The following is a 17,690-nucleotide window of genomic DNA, read 5'->3' on the forward strand; positions in this document are numbered from 1 at the left end:
AAAAAAAAAATCTTAATAATATTTAACTACAATTTCAGGAAATACAAAACAAGTAGAAGACAAATTTCCAGGCTTGTGCCCTTAAAGGGAGACCTTAATATAAACAGACACACACACAATTGATCTTTAGCTATTAAAATATACATTTCTGGGGTGCCTGGGTGATTCAGTAGATTAAGTGTCTGACTCTTGGTTTCAGCTCAGGTCATTATCACACAGTTTGTGAGTTCGAGCCCCACATTGGGGTCTGTGCTAGCAGCTCAGATCCTGCTTGGGATTGTCTCTCTCTCTGCCTCTCCTGTGCATTCTCTCTCTCTCTCTCTCTCTCTCTCTCTCTCTCTCAAATAAATAAACCTTAAAAAATAAAATAAAATACACATTTCTAAGTGGCTACATCAAGATATTCAATGTGGAATAGGAAAAGTGTATTTCCCAGATAGTGCTGAGAGATGACATTCATTTCCTCGGTAAATTTGCCAGAGCCCAAAATCCAACCTTCAGCCTTATATATACAGAATTTATTTTATCACCCACCAAGAGTGAATCAGTCTCTCTCTGGGATAAATACACACTAAACAATCTTACCAGATTGAGAATGCCAATCCAATCGTTCACGATGAAATATTGTTGTCACTCAGGCCGTAATGCTCAAACCTCACACAGCACATTTGTTGGAGAAGCCTGCTGAAAAGGTGCTTGGGGAGTATGGAATCAGAACAAAAGAAAAATAGTCAGAGTCATTGAATATTTATGACAAAAAGCTAACGTGTACAGACCTCTTATTAGAGACAGTCTTGCCCAGGGAACCAGAGACTAAATTCTAAAGTTTCCTTTCTCTTTGACATTATGTGGTTACCCACCAAGACAGAACTCAGAAAGTCACTCTGTATGTAAGAAGAAAGCTAGTTGATTGAATAGCTGTTAGGTATCTTAGACTTGCTGCGAAGTTTGGAACATCAGGCTCAAAAACTGGTCAGGGACAAGGGAAGCAGTTAGCAAGAATTACAACCAAGTTCTCACCCTGTGAGGCCAGGGGATGATGCCATCATTGTCATTGTCTCCACTGAATACCTCTTCCAACTCACTCTCTGTGGTACTGCCCCCACTGCACTCTCAATGACAGCAACAGTGATAAGCAGAATAAAGTTAAAGATGTCCACATCCTAATCCTTGTAACCTGTAGATATGTTACATCATATGGCGAAAGGGACTTTGCACATGTGACTGAAGTTAAGGATCTTGATATGGGAAGAGTATCTTGGGTTATGCGGGTGGGCCTGATCTAATCACAGAGCAGACAACCTTTCCCAGCTGTCTGTCCTAGACAGACGTGATGACAGAAACAGAGTTACTGGCTTTGAAGATGGAGAAAGGGAACCAAGAGCAAGGAACCCTGGCGGGGGAGGAGCAGGGGCAGCGGCTAGAGGCTGGAAAGCTCAAGGAAACAGCTTAGTTCCTACAGACTCAGGAAGGAACACAGCCTTGCCAACGCCTTGGTTTTACTCCAGTAAACTTATATCCAACTTCTGATAAACTATAGAACCGTAGGGGCAGCTCTTCCTGTCCACGGGTCCTGTCCCCTTGCTTTAAAACACCTTTTAAAAAATGTATAAGATAATACTCTCTGTCTCAAAAATAAATAAAACGTTAAAAAAATTTAAAAAAAAAAAAAGGGGGGGGGGGCGCCTGGGTGGCTCAGTCGGTTAAACAGCCGACTTCGGTTCAGGTCATGATCTCGCGGTCCGTGAGTTCGAGCCCCGCGTCGGGCTCTGTGCTGACTGCTCAGAGCCTGGAGCCTGTTTCAGATTCTGTGTCTCCCTCTCGCTGACCCTCCCCTGTTCATGCTCTGTCTCTCTCTGTCTCAAAAATAAATAAAATGTTTAAAAAAAATAAAAAAAAATGTATAAGATAATAAATCTGTGTTGTTTTAAGCCAGTGTGGTAATTTGTGCACTTGTATTCAGACTCTCTCTCAAAATTCAAAATCCTAGGCAGAAAAATCTAATGTCTCGCATAGATCACATACCTATGCCCTGGATATAAGCAAAGTGGAAAGAGGGAGGATTTTTCTCTTGAATTCCAGAATAAGAGGCATGACATGGTGAAGGATTACCCACAAATACAAAGGGAGGTTAGCTGTTGGACCATAAAATAACAAATTAGTGGCCATCCTGGATTTTGCCAAGAGCCAACATATGATCTGCATCTTTCTTCCATTAGTTAAGACAGAAGTCACAAATCGAACTGCCTTAATCAATAAAAGTACCGGGGCTCACGGTACTCAACAATCTGGGCAATTACACTTGCAGCAAACGCCCAATCTAGGAATCAAATAATACGCTTAGGACCTTGTTTCCCTCTCCACTTCTCAGCTTTGGACACGCACTCAGCCAATTTTTGACAAAGGTGCAAAAGTAATTCAACACAGGAAGGATACTAGAGGAAGGATGGTGCTGGAACAATTGGACAAGAAGCAGGCAAAGAATTAACTTCAACTTCAACCTCATATGTAATTACACAAAAAATTAATTCAAAACTGGAAGGGTATGCAACCCTTTTTTATTTTTTTTTAATGCAACTCTTGACTCCAGGGTTGTAAATTAGGTGTAGAGGGTGTAGAGATTATTTAAAGATAAACCTTTAAAAAATTATTTCGGAGTACTGATGCACAGGGGCACTTGTACCCCAATGTTTATAGCAGCACTCTCAACAATAGCCAAATTATGGAAAGAGCCTAAATGTCCATCAACTGATGAATGGATAAAGAAATTGTGGTTTATATACACAATGGAATACTACGTGGCAATGAGAAAAAATGAAATATGGCCTTTTGTAGCAACATGGATGGAACTGGAGAGTGTGATGCTAAGTGAAATAAGCCATACAGAGAAAGACAGATACCATATGGTTTCACTCTTATGTGGATCCTGAGAAACGTAACAGAAACCCATGGGGGAGGGGAAGGAAAAAAAAACAAAAAAAAAAGAAGTTAGAGTGGGAGAGAGCCAAAGCATAAGAGACTGTTAAAAACTGAGAACAAACTGAGGGTTGATGGGGGGTGGGAGGGAGGGCAGGGTGGGTGATGGGTATTGAGGAGGGCACCTTTTAGGATGAGCACTCGGTGTTGTATGGAAACCAATTTGACAGTAAATTTCATATATTAAAAAAAATAATAAATAAATAAATAAATAAAAATAAAAATAAAAAAAATTATTTCAAAACTGATTATATATTTTTTTTAATGTTTATTTATTTGGGGGAGACAAAGAGACAGAGTGGGGGAGGGGCAGAGAGAGAGAGGGAAACAGAATCAGAAGCAGGCTCCAGGCTCTGAGCTATCAGCACAGAGCCCGACACGGGGTTTGAACTCAAGAACTGTGAGATGATCATGACCTGAGCTGAAGTCGGACGCTTAACTGACTGAGCCACCCAGGCGCCCCCAAAATGATCATAGATTTAAATGTAAGAGGCAAAACTACTTTTAGAAGGAAACATGAGAAAAACCAGGACCAAGCTGGGTGAAGAGTTCTTAGGCATGATACCAAAAACACAAATCATAAAAGAGAAAACTGATATAAAAGAAAAAGACCTCAACCATGCCCTAACTAACTTGGATGTAAATTATAAAAATAAATAAATAAATTATATCAAAGAAAAAAAAAGAAAAAGACATCATCATATGAAAGCTTTTTCTTTGTGAAAAGGCCCTTGGTAACCATACCCTGAGGTGAGAAAATAAACCAAAAATACAGCCCAAAGTTGTATTCAACACAGGATTTCAGGCAGTATTCAAACATTACCCATTATTTTTACTACTAAGGCTAAAACAATTATGTCATTTGGAACTACAGAATGATTAACTTTATTGAAGCTTTTTAGCAGGTAGAGAAGGCAAAATAGATACCTTTTAAAGTATCTTCTCAGTGGATAATTACTTTCTCTTTCTCTGAAAACTGCCACGTTGACTCACAGAGGTGGGTCCCAATCAATAACATTTGTATTCTATCAGCCTAATCCCTAGCTGTGCCAATCAGACCCTCTGCTCCAGGGAATTTGGAATTGACGCCCAAAAACAATGAACAGGGTGGACATTTGCTACTGAGAGTGTACCCTAAATGTAATATCTTCCCTATGTTTGGAGATATACCTACCGTATAAGTGTGGATGAGACATTTGTTCAACCAGTGGGCTGACCAAGGACCGTAAGTCTGGAGCAATGGCAAAAAATAAGTAAATAAAAGGAACAGTTTGGAATTCAGAATGAAACTTCTATTTTTTTTAATTTTTTTCTAATGTTTATGAATTTTTGAGAGAGGAGACGGAGAGACATGACACGAGCAGGGGAGGGGCAGAGAGAGGGAGACACAGAATCGGAAGCAGGCTCTAGGCTCTGAACTGTCAGCACAGACTTCTATTTTTAAGAGTATGCCTGATTTGATGTTCTAAAAATGCTTATGTAGAAGAATATTCAGATGTTGGATAAATTACGCAAATATACATTTACATGCATTACTAGGGTGCCTGGGTGGCTCAGTTAGTTGAGTGGCTGACTCAATTTCAGCTCAGGTCATGATCCCAGGGTCATGGGCTCAAGCCCTGCATTGAGCTTCATGCTGAGGGTGAAACCTGCTTGAGATTCTCTCTCCTCTCTCTCTCTCTCTCTCTCTCTCTCTCTCTCTCTTTGCCCCTCTCCCCTGCTCATGGTCTCTCTCTAAAAAAATAAAATAAATCTTAAAAAAAAAAAAAAAAAAAGGAAAGTATAAAATCCCAAAGTAGTAAGTTTGTGGGGAAGCCTCAGGAGCCTATCCTAGAGTCATGATAATTAATAATTACGTAGGAGAATAGGAAAATAACTCTTGGGCAATAAAAGAGAGCCCTTGAAGAACAGAGCTTAGAGCCTCAACAGGCTGAGTGAAAGGATGAGCTAGAAAAAAATTTGCCTGCGGGAAAAGGAATCAAAAGAGAAACCTGTCTTACTGTTGGTGACTCCAGGTAGACTATACTAGAATAATGATAATGCTACTGCTAATAATAGTGATAATGATAGTCTTTACCGAGAATTTGTAAACATAGTTTTACCCTCATGAAGGTCTGAGTTTGAAATGAAGTGATCCCAAGCTGGTAGTGCCCAGTGGCACATAGCAAGTATAAATGAAAACCCGCTCTGGAAGAATCTTCAACCTAGGCTCCTTGGTTTTGTCCCAGATAAATCTAGGCTAACTATGAACTCAAAAACAAGCCCCCATGAATAAGTCTGCAAAAAGCGAGGTATTTTTACCTCTGAGATTCCCAGCTATTATAATTATCAAATATATTGATTATATAGAGAAAAATATTGAATCACTTGATAAAACTAGCAAGAAATCATAAAAAAAATAATGAGGCAGAATTTCTAAGGAGAAAATACAAAACTGATCTTAAAAAGTCAATGGGGGGGGGCGCCTGGGTGGCGCAGTCGGTTAAGTGTCTGACTTCAACTCAGATCATGATCTCACGGTCCGTGGGTTCGAGCCCCACGTCGGGCTCTGTGCTGACAGCTCGGAGCCTGGAGCCTGTTTCAGATTCTGTGTCTCCCTCTCTCTCTGCCCCTCTTCAGCTCTCTCTCTCTCTCTGTCTCTCTCAAAAATAAATAAACTTAAAAAAAACAGTCAATGGACTTCTTTTTGGCCATGATGGAATAATGGGAACCATATTTACCCTCCCACTTTTAGCAGCTAGGGAACTAGACAAGGTATATGAAATAATGATTTTGAGACAAAAGACATTAATTTCCGCCAAAAAAAGAACAAGTGAGGTGAGCCATACAATTGCTAATTGCCCCAGTGTTACAACCTGGAGAGAATTTCCAGGTGCAGGGCAGGGAGGGAGAACCCAAGCTGATCTTAGCAATTTCACCTAGTTAAAGAGACAGAGTTCAGAGGAAGGTGAGGTGAGAGGAACTAGAATTTTAGGGCGAAATACAAAGAAAAAGAGAATTTCAGGGAGAACTCAGGAGGCGTATAGATCCATTAAGTGGAATTTTAATTTATAACCATCCCAGAAAGACAATTCCATCCCCAGATGACTTTTTTTAAATCATTTTTTTAATGTTTATCTATTTTTGAGAGGCAGACAGAGTGCGAATGGGGGAGGGACAGAGCGAGAGGGAAACACAGAATCCTAAACAGGCTCCAGGCTCCGAGCTGTCTGCACAGAGCCCGATGCCTGGCTGGAAGTCACGACCATGAGATAATGACCCAAGCTGAAGTCACACTTAGCCAACTGAGCCATCCAGGCACCCCCTCCCCCCAATCCCAGATGACTTTACTGGTGAATTCTATTAAACACTTATGGGGGCACCTGGATGGCTCAGTTGGTTGAGCATCCAGCTCTTAATTTCCAGATGGGGTCATGATCCCAGGGTCATGGGATCAGCCTCATTGGAATCTGTGCTGAGCATGGAGCCTGCTTGGGATTCTCTCTATCTCCCTCTCTGCTCCTCTACCCCATTTGTGCTCTCTTTCTCTTTCTCTCTCTCTAAACAAAACAAAACAAAACACTTACGGAAGAAATAATATAATTCTACACAAATTCTTCCAAAAAAACATAAAGGGAAGGAACACTTTCCAACTTATTTTATTTTATTGAGGTATAATCAGCATATAACATTTTATTTATGTCAGGTGTTTGTATACATTGTGAAATGAGCACCACAATAAGTCTAGTTAACATCCATCACCATCCGAAATTACAAAACTTCTTTTCTGGTGATGAGAAATTTTAAGATTTACTCTTAGTGACTTTCAAATAGGCCCGCAAATTCACACCCCTAAGATCAAGACCTAAGCTAAGACCAAGAGTCTGAGGCTTGGGGCGCCTGGGTGGCTCAGTCGGTTAAGCGGCCGACTTCGGCTCAGGTCATGATCTCGCGGTCAGTGAGTTCAAGCCCCGCGTCGGGCTCTGTGCTGACAACTCAGAGCCTGGAGCCTGTTTCAGATTCTGTGTCTCCCTCTCTCTCACCCTCCCCTGTTCATGCTCTGTCTCTCTCTGTCTCAAAAATAAATAAATGTTAAAAAAAAATTAAAAAAAAAAAAAAAGAGTCTGAGGCTTAACCGACTGAGCTACCCAGACTCCCCTATAACCGGAAGTTTGTACCTTTTGACTTCCCTCACCCATTTTACACACACCACCCTACCCTTAGGCAACCACCAGTCTTTTCTCTGTATCTATCAGTTTTGTTTGTTTTAGATTCCACATAAAAGTGCAATCATACAGTAATTTTATTTCACTTAAAATAATGCCCTCCAGGTCCATCGGTATTGTTGCAAATGGCAAGATTTCATTCTGTTTTATGAGTGAATAATACTCCATTGTGTATATATACCGCACTTTATCCATCCCAAGCAGGCTCCTTACTGTCAGCACATAGGCTGATGTGGGGCTCGAACCCACTAATCATGAGATCATGACCTGAGCAGAAACCAAGAGTCCGACACTTAACCACCCAGGCACCCCTCGAGTTAGTTTTTTTTTTTTTCCTTCATTTTTTTCAGATAATTCCACAGAAGATGGATCATATGGTAGTTTTATTTTTAATTTTAGGGGGAACCTCCATACTGTTTTCCACAGTGACTGCACCAATTTACATTCCCAACCATCAGTGCCCAAGGGCTCTCTTTTTTCCACATCCTCACGACCACTTGTTATATCTTGTCTTTTTAATAATAGCCTTTCTGACAGGGGTGAGATGATATCTCTTTGAAGTTTTGATTTGCATTTCCCTAATTATTAGTATTGTTGAGCGCCTTTTTTATGTACCTCTCGGCCAACTGTATGAAAATAATATTCTATTTTGCTATTGAGTTGTAGGAGTTCTTTACATATTTTGGAATTAACCCCTTATCAAATATATGATTTGCAAATATTTTCTCGCATTCGGTAAGTTGCCCTTTCATTTTGTTGATGGTTTCCTTTGCTGTGCAGAAACTTTTGAGTTTGATGGAGTCCCACTTGTTTACTTTTGCTTTTGTTAATTTTTCTTTTGGCGTCAAGCCCCCCAAAATTGACTAAGACCAATGTCAAGCTTACCACCTATATTTTCTCCTAGGAGTTTTATGGTTTCAGGAGAAAAACATTGCATTTACAATAGCATCAAAAAGAATAAACTACTTAGGAATAAAGTTAACCAAGGAGGTGCAAGACTTGTATGCTGAAAACTACAAAACATTACTAAAAGAAATTTGAAAAGACAGGGAAGCCTGGGTGGGTGGCTCAGTTAGTTGGGTGTCTGACTCTTGATTTCAGCTCAGGTCATGATCTCATGGTTTGTGGGATCAAGCCCCAGTCCCACATAGAGCTCCACGCTGGCAGCTGACATCATGGAGCATGCTTGAGATTCTCTTTCTCCCTCTCTCTCTGCCTCTCCCCTGCTCGTGTTCTCTCTCTCTCTCTCTCTCTCTCTCTTGCTCTCTCTCTCAAAATAAGTAAATAAACTTTAAAAAGAAGAGTTAAAAAAAAGAAATATAGGGGCGCCTGGGTGGCACAGTCGGTTAAGCGTCCGACTTCAGCCAGGTCACGATCTCGCGGTTTGTGAGTTCGAGCCCCGCGTCGGGCTCTGGGCTGATGGCTCGGAGCCTGGAGCCTGTTTCCGATTCTGGGTCTCCCTCTCTCTCTGCCCCTCCCCCGTTCATGCTCTGTCTCTCTCTGTCCCAAAAATAAATAAAAAAAAAAAAACGTTGAAAAAAGAAAAAAAAAAAGAAATATAGAACGACAAATGGGGGCACTTGGGTGTCTCAGTTGGTTGAATGTCTGACTTTTGATTTTGGCTCAGGTCATGATCTCACGGTTCATGGGTTCAAGCCCCTAGTTGGGCTCAGCACTGGGCATGGAGCCTGCCTAAGATTCTCTCTCTCCCTCTCCTTCTGCCCCTCCCCTCTCTGCATGCCTGCGTGCACACTCTTTCTAATAATAAATAAATAAATAAATAAACAAATAAAAATCTTAAATCTCTCTCTCGAAAAAATCTTAAAAGAAAGAAATGTAGATCAATGGAATAGAATTGGGAGTCCATAATGAATGCATCCATTTTTGTCAGTTGATTTTTTAAAAATGTTTATTTATTTTTGAGAGAGAGAGAGAGAGAACAAGCAGGGAGGGGCAGAGACAGAATCCCAAGAATCCCAAGAGAATAGACCCCATGAACCGTGAGATCATGACCTCTTGAGTCAAAATCAAGAGTCTGATGCTTGGGGCGCCTGGGTGGCGCAGTCGGTTGAGCGTCCGACTTCAGCCAGGTCACAATCTCTCGGTCCGTGAATTCGAGCCCCGCGTCGGGCTCTGGGCTGATGGCTCGGAGCCTGGAGCCTGTTTCCGATTCTGTGTCTCCCTCTCTCTCTGCCCCTCCCCAGTTCATGCTCTGTCTCTCTCTGTCCCAAAAATAAATTAAAAAAAAAAAAAAAAAAAAAAACGTTGAAAAAAGAGAGTCTGATGCTTAACTAACTGAACCACCCAGGCACCCCTGATTTTTGACAAGAGTTCCAAACTGTCCAAAGAAGGAAAGAATAGTCTTTTCAACAATTGGTGCAGAGATAACTGGATATCCATGCAAAAAAATTGAATTTGGATCCCTATATCACAATACAAAATCAACTCAAATTAATCCAAGACCTAAAGAAGTTAAAAGTATAAAACTTTTAGAAAAAGTATAGGTATAAGTCCTCATGACCCGGTGATAAGATCTGAGTATTTGTAACCCTCCAAAATTCATATGTTGAAATTCTAACCCCTGAAGCTGATGGTATTAGTAGGCTGGGCCTTTGAGGGGTGATTAGGTCATGTGGAATGGGGCTCTAGCGAATGGGATTAGTCTCATAAAAGACATCCCACAGCTCCTTCTGCTGTATGAGGATACAGTAAGTCTGCAACGGGGAAGAGTGGCCTCACCTGACCATGCTGGCAACCTGATCTTGGACTTTTAGCTTTCAGAACTGTGAGCAATAAAAATCAGCTATGTGTAAGCTACCCAGCCAGTGGGTATATTTGTGACTACGATAATTTATATTAGGCAATAGTTTCTTAAATATGACACGAAAAGCATAAGCAAAGAAAAAATAGGTAGATTGGACTTCATCAAAATTAAAAACTTGTATGAATCACGGGATGCCTAGCTGGCTGAGTTGGTAGAGCCTGCAACTCTTGATCTTGGGTTTGTAGGCTCGAGCCCCATACTGGGTATAGAGATTACTTAAAAAAAAAATAAAATCTTTTGGGGTGTCTGGGTGGCTCAGTCGGTTGAGTGGTTGAGGTCATATCTCATGGTTTGTGGGTTTGAGCCCCATGTCAGACTTTGCACTGACAGAGCACAGCCTGCTTTGGATTCTCTGTCTCTGTCTCTGTCTCTCTCTCTGTCCCTCGCCAGCTCACCCTCACTCTCTCTCTTTCAAAAAATAAACATTAAAAAATTTTTTAATAAAATCTTTTAAAAAACAGAACTTGCTTGAGGCAGTTGGGCACTGCCTTTCCACTGCTCGTTCTCTATTTCTATCTCAAAATAAATAAATAAATAAATAAATAAACATTTTTTAAAAATGGAAAAAGGGGGGCACCTGGGTGGCTCAGTCAGTTAGGCCGCCGACTTCGGCTCAGGTCATGATCTCGCGGTCTGTGAGTTCAAGCCCCGCGTCGGGCTCTGTGCTGACAGCTCAGAGCCTGGAGCCTGTTTCAGATTCTGTGTCTCCCTCTCTCTGACCCTCCCCTGTTCATGCTCTGTCTCTCTCTGTCTCAAAAATAAATAAACGTTAAAAAAAATAATTTAAAAAAAAATGGAAAAAGGGGGGCGTCTGGGTGGCTCAGTCAGTTGAGCGTTCGACTTCAGCTCAGGTCATAATCTCACGGTTCACGAGTCTGAGCCCCGAATGGGCCTCTGTTGCTGACAGCTCAGAATCTGGAACCTGTTTCAGATTCTGTGTCTCCCTTCAGATTCTGTGTCTCCCTCTCTCTCTGCCCCTCCCCCACTTGTGATCTCTCTCTCTCTCTCTCTCTCTCTCTCTCTCAAAAATAAAAATGAAACATACAAAAAATTTTTTTAATGGGAAAATGATTTAAGTAGGTATTTCTCCAAAGAAGATATACAAATGGCCAATAAACACATGAAAAGGTGCTCAGCATCATTAGTCATGAGAGAATTGCTAATCAAAACCCTAATGATCTCACTTCACATCAAGCAGGAAAGGTATAATTGGGGAAAAAAAGCCCAAAGAATAACAAGTGCTGGCAATGGTGTAGACAAACAGAACCCTCAAACCTCACTGGTGGGAACGTAAAGTGGCACAGCTGCTATGAAAACCAGTTTGGCATTTCTTTAAAAAGTTAAACATAGAACTACCATATGATCCCACAATCCTACTTCCAGTGACATAGCCAAGAGAACTGAAAACACGTTCAAGCAAAAACTTGCACGCAAATGCACATAGTACCATTATTCATGGGGGAAGCAACCCAAGTGTCCACCCACTGATGAATGGTTAAATAATATGTGGCATATTCATACAACAGCGTATTCTTTAGCCTAAAAAGGAATGAAGTGCTGTCACCTGGCGTAAGATGGCTGAACCTTGAAGGCATACTAAAGGAAAGGAGACAGACACAAAAGGTCACATGTTCTGTGATTCCATTTATAGGAAGTGCCCAGAATAGGCAAATCCATAGAGACAGGAAGCTGGTTAGTGGTTGCCAGGAGCTGTGGGGAGTGGGTCATAAGTAGTGACTACCCAATGTGTATGAAATTTCTATTTGGGGTGATGAAAATGTCCTGGATGGTGATGATAGTTGCAAAAACAAGGGAGGTGGTAAGTGTAGTTTTGCCCATGGTGGGTTTGAAGTGCCCAGGGAATATTCCCAGTGGAGGTACTTAGTAGGTAGCTGGCCAATAACAGAAGGGAACTGAAATGATATAGGCTACAGAAATAGACCTGGGAAGAGATGGTTGTTGAAGCCCTGAGGGTAGACGAGTTCGCTGTGGAATCATTAGAGTAGGGAGGGGAAGCCTTATAGAAGATCAACATTTTAAGATATGAGCATAAGAAGAGGACCTTCCAAAGGAGAATGAACAAGAGGAAGCAGAGAGGTGGGAGGAAGAGTGTGGGACACAGAAGCCAAGGAAAGAGTGCAGTGGTCAGAAACCTTACATGCTAGAAGAGTAAAATAAGTTAAAGGCGAAGAAATGTCCATTGGGCTTAGCAAAAAGTAGATGTAGTTTTATTGGATTGGTGGAGACCGGGTTCAGATAACAGTTATTGAAAAAGGTACCTTTAGGGATGCCTGGGTGGCTCAGGTGGTTAAGTGTCTCTATTGTTTTTTTAACGAAAAAAAATTTTTAATGTTTATTTATTTCTGAGGGAGGGAGCGAGAGAAAAAAGAGAGACAGAGAGAGAGAAGAGCGGGGGAGGAACAGAAAGAGGGAGACACAGAATCAAGAGCAGGCTCCAGGCTGACAGTACAGAGTCCACATGGGGCTCAAACCCACAAACCGTGAGATCATGACCTGAGCCTAAGTCGGACATTTAATTGACTGAGCCACCCAGGTGCCCCAAGCATCTGACTTCTGATTTCAGGTCATGATCTCATGGTTCATGAATTCCAGCCCCACAACAGGCTCCATGTTGAAAGCACAGAGTCTGCTTGGGACTCTCTCACTCTCCCTCTCTCTTCTGCCCCTCCCATGCATGTTCTCTCTCTCTCTCTCAAAATAAATAAATACACTTAAAAAAAAGAAAAAAATCCTTTATTACAGAAAGTCAGAGATATAAAAGTTAAATTAAATGTCATTGTCTCCCATTAGAATGTTTTATACATACATATGTATATATATATGTATGTATGTCAAGTTTAAACTATTTGTAGAAATGTAATTGATATAGCCCTTTTGAAGAGCTATTTGGTATTATCTGTTCAAATTTAGAAATTAGCATAGCCTTCCACCTTGCCTTGATATCAGTTCTAGAGAATTATAGACAAATATTTCATGTATTTTTTTCAAATTTTTAAATGTTTATTTCCAAGCGACAGAGAGAGAGAGAGAGGGAGAGAGAGAGAGACCAAGCATAAGTGGGGGCAGAGCAGAGAGAGAGAGGGAGACACAGAATCAGAAGCAGGCTCCAGGCTCTGAGCTGTCAGCACAGAGCCTGATGTGGGGCTTGAACTCACGGAGCTGTGAGATCATGTCCTGAACCAAAGTCGGATGCTTAACCAACTGAGCCACCCAGGCGCCCCGGTGTTTCATGTATTTTTAAGGAAACATGTATAAAGATGGTAATTGCAAAACTGTTTAAATGTGTATAAAATAGAAACAAATATCCATCAATAAGGGAATTATTAAATAAATTATATAGTGGATGATGGTTGCCTTCTCAGTAACTATTTCCCTCTTCCTCTTTTCTAACAGAATTCTAATTTTGTTTAAATGTCTACTTTTCCCCAGTGGAGACCTTGAGTTTCAGAGAAAGGTGACTGGACTCTTAGCTCAAGGGGTAGGCCTGATTTTCCAAGGGTAATTGCATCTATTTTGCCAATGATTGTTTCAGGCAAGAGCAAGAAACTCAGTGTAGGATGCGATTCAATTCAGGTTCTTGGAGCTTCTGGAATGTTCTTCCTTGATCTTCTAGAAGAGCTTCTGAAATCTACTTGGTCTCTTTCCTGAATCAAAAAGCATGTGGGCTCAATATAGCCATTCTATGACCTTGAGGGGAGCTGTCCTTAGAATGAGGCCCACGTTGGGGAGCCTGGCTGGCTCAGTTGGAAGACCATGTAATTCTTGATCTTGGGATCATGGGTTTGAGCCCCACATGGGATGTAAGATTACTAAAAAAATAATAAATAAAAATGAAAGCTTAAAAAAACACACACACACACACAAAGAAGAAGGCCCACATTGTAAAGAGTAGAGCAAAGAGAAAAAAAGCAAGGCAGAAAGAACCTTGTTCTTGATAAAATTACTGAGCCTCCGGATCACTCAACCCTGAAGGGAAGCCTATCTAGTCTTCCTGTTGGATGAGCCAAAACATTTCCTTACTGTTTAAGCCAGTTTGAGTTGAATGATCTGTTATTTGCTTCTGAAAATTCTAGTCCATACACTGTGACACAACCATGTTATGGAATACAATGTAGCAATTTAAAAAATGTGTATTTATTTATTTATTTTGAGAGAGAAAGAGAGTGAGAGTGAGAGTGAGAGTGCAGGGGAGGGGAAGAGAGGGAGAGAGAGTGAATCCCAAGCAGGCTCTGCACTGACAGCCTGGCTCAGGGCTCAATCCCAGGAACAGAAGCTGAAGTCAAGAATCAGAGACGTAACTGAGCCACTCAGGCACCCCCAATGTAGCAATTTTAAAAATATTCAGGGGCACCTGCCTGGCTTGGTTGGAAGAGCATGGGACTCTTGATCTTAGGGTCCTAAGTTCAAGCCACATGTTACGTATAGAGATTCCTGAAAAACATAAATAGACTTTTTTTTAATTTATTAATTAAAAAGATTAAAAAAAACAATTGAGCCACCCAGGCACCCTTAAATTTATTAATTTTTGAGAGAGAGAGAGAGAGAGAGAGAGAGCAAGCACAAGCAGGGGAGGGTCAGAGAGAGAAAGGGAGAGAATCCCAAGCAGGCTCCACACTGCCAGCATGGAGCCTGACTCAGGACCCAAACCCATGAACTGTGAAATCATGACCTGAGTCAAAATCAAGAGTCTGATGCTTAACCAACTGAGCCATCCAAGCACCCCAAACTTTTTTTTTAAAGTAGGCTCAATGCCCAACATGGGGCTTGAACTCATGATCCCGAGATCAAAAGTCGCATACTCCACTGACGGAGCCAGCAAGGCACCCCTGAGAAAAATAAATAAACTTAAAAAAAATGAGGTAGGGGCACCTGGGTCGCCCCAATTTTGGCTCAGGTCATGATCTCACAGTTCATGGGCTCGGCCCAAGTCAGGCTCCGCGTTGACAGCTCAGAGCCTAGAGTCTGCTTCATATTCTGTGTCTCCCTCTCTTTCTCTGCCTCTCCTCCAATTGCTCTCTCTCTCTCTCTCTCTCTCTCTCAAAAATAAAAATAAAAACTTTAAAACATCTACCTAATTTTAAAGACTGAACTCATTTTTTTTTTAATGTTTATTTGAGAGAAAGAGAGAGAGAGAGAGAGAACCAGTGGGGAAGGGGCAGAGAGAGGAGGACAGAGAATCTGAAGCAGGTTCCAAGCTGACAGCAGTCTGTCAGTATGCCTGATGTGGGGCTCAAACTCATAAACTGAGATCATGACCTGAGCCGAAGTTGGATGCTCAACCGACTAAGCAATCCAGGCACCCCAAAATTAGGTATATTGCTACATACTGATTTAACATACCAAAAAAAATCCTAGCCCTACTAATGAGTAAAAATTGAATAACTCTATGATTCCATTTATGTAAAATTCTAAAAAGCAAAATAAAATATGTTTCTCTAAGTATATATAGACGTGATTGCATAATTTATTTTTAATTTAAAATTATGTAATATTTACTGTATTGAAAATATATGTAATGCATATGTAAATTATGAAGCATAATAAAATGAAAACCAGTGAACCCACTACTGAGTTTATGAACCAGAACATTACCAAAACCATCGAGGCTACATATATGTTCTTTTTTCTCATCACCTTTCTTCCCTCCAGAAGGGAAATAATAACTCTAGAGGGTAACCACTACCCACTTTGGTTTAAAAAAAAAAAAAACAAAAAAAAACAAAAAAAACTACTGTTGTTTCTTTCAACAGTAGATTATTACATAGGCCAGTTTTTAATCTTCATTGATAATGGTATCATACAATATAGACTTCTGACTTGTCTTTTTTTCATTCAATACCTCATGTGTGTAACTGTAGTTTATTCATTCTATTTTTGTATAATGCTCATCATGTGACTTATTGAGAATATGTTTATTCTCTTGTTAGACATTCGAGTAATTTCGAGTATTTTTTTTCTTTTATTAACAATGGTGTTATAAACATTCTTGAATATGTGTCCTGGTGCATGTACGCAAAGGTTTTTTTTTATTTTTTTTATTTTTATTTTTTTTATTTTTGAGACAGGGAGAGATAGAGCATGAACAGGGGAGGGTCAGAGAGAGGGAGACACAGAATCTGAAACAGGCTCCAGGCTCTGAGCTGTCAGCACAGAGCCCGACGCGGGGCTAGAACTCACGGACCCCGAGATCATGACCTGAGCCGAAGTCGGACGCTTAACCGACTGAGACACTCAGGCGCCCCGCAAAGGTTTTTTTATACAACAGTAAGAGTGGACTGCTGGGTCATAGAGAAAACACATGGTTTATTTTTTTAGGTTATGCCAAGATAGTTGTACCAATATACACTTCTACCAGAAATGCCTAAGTATTCCTGTTATTCTACATCCTTGTATTCTCAGACTTTTTAAATTTTACAAAGGAAAGGGCTTTAAAATGATTATCTCACTATGGTATTAGCATTTCTGTGATTACTAATAAAGGGGAGAATTTGCTATATTTTATTCAAGACTTGTCCTCCCTTTACAGCACCGGTCAAAATGTAGCTCAGGCTTATACTTCCTCCTGGAAGCCTTTCCTGACTTCTGATCTTCTGGCTAGAGGAAGTGCTACTACCAATACTTTGCATGTTTGTATCATAACATTTTAACAAGCCATCCATTTTTCAAGGATACGTGATCATCTCTTCTTTATAGCCCAAAGCATAGTCCATGGAAAATTGCCTTTTGTGGGGCACCTGGGTGGCTCAGTCAGTTAAGCTTATCTAGTTTGAGAGCCAGCACACGTCAGGGAGGGGCAGAGAGAGAGAGAGAGAGAGAGAGATGGAGACACAGAATCCAAAGCAGGCTCCCGGCTCTGAGCTGTCAGCACAGAGCCTGATGCAGGGCACCACCCCCACAAACTGTGAGATTATGACTTAAACTGAAGTCAGACATTTAACCGAGACACCCACGGCATCCCCATTTTGCTACATTTTAAAGATATGCTGTGATTTAAAAAAAAAAACAACACTAATTTTTTGAATATTATGTGTCTAGCTTGCCCATTTAAAGGTGAATAAACACGTGCTCCCTTCCTTGAAAGAACTCGGTGTCTAATATACGAGAAACGGACTATCATACAGTGGGATATGTCCTGAACGATGACGCAGGGACTGAAGCTACATGGCTGGGCTTTTGGGAGATTAGATAGTCAGCAGGATATTGCTTTAAATCCAGCAGTTCTGATGACAGCTCAGGTGCTTGACAAGAATTCCAAAAATTTCCTCCTCTCAATCTAGGGCACAAAGGTGCCTATTCTAGTGACTTTCTGTTTTTCATATGATTCACCTATGTTATCACCTATAACTAACTACATTTCCCTTTTGCTGTCAGTTAATTGACTCCTCTGCATCTCTGGTTTAAATTCTTGAGAGGATATGTGTGGGCCAACTAAACAATGTTTTTCTCAAAGGTCACAGGCTATGTTGCTGACCAGCTGTGGCCATAGGAATAGGGTCAGAATGCACATAATGTGGTCATCAATATCCGAATTAATTATCTCCAGTCATTTTCCTCAGCGAGGGCCTATGAGGAAAAACTCCTCAGAAGGGGGAGGCCTGTTATTGCAGGTGAATGGCCTGACCTATTCTCTACAAGTGACAAACAAGTGAATTGTTTAGGGCGCT

The sequence above is a fragment of the Panthera pardus genome, unplaced genomic scaffold (assembly GCF_024362965.1).
Source record: "Panthera pardus isolate Hobbes unplaced genomic scaffold, ASM2436296v1 HiC_scaffold_24, whole genome shotgun sequence".
Classification (NCBI taxonomy): domain Eukaryota; kingdom Metazoa; phylum Chordata; class Mammalia; order Carnivora; family Felidae; genus Panthera; species Panthera pardus.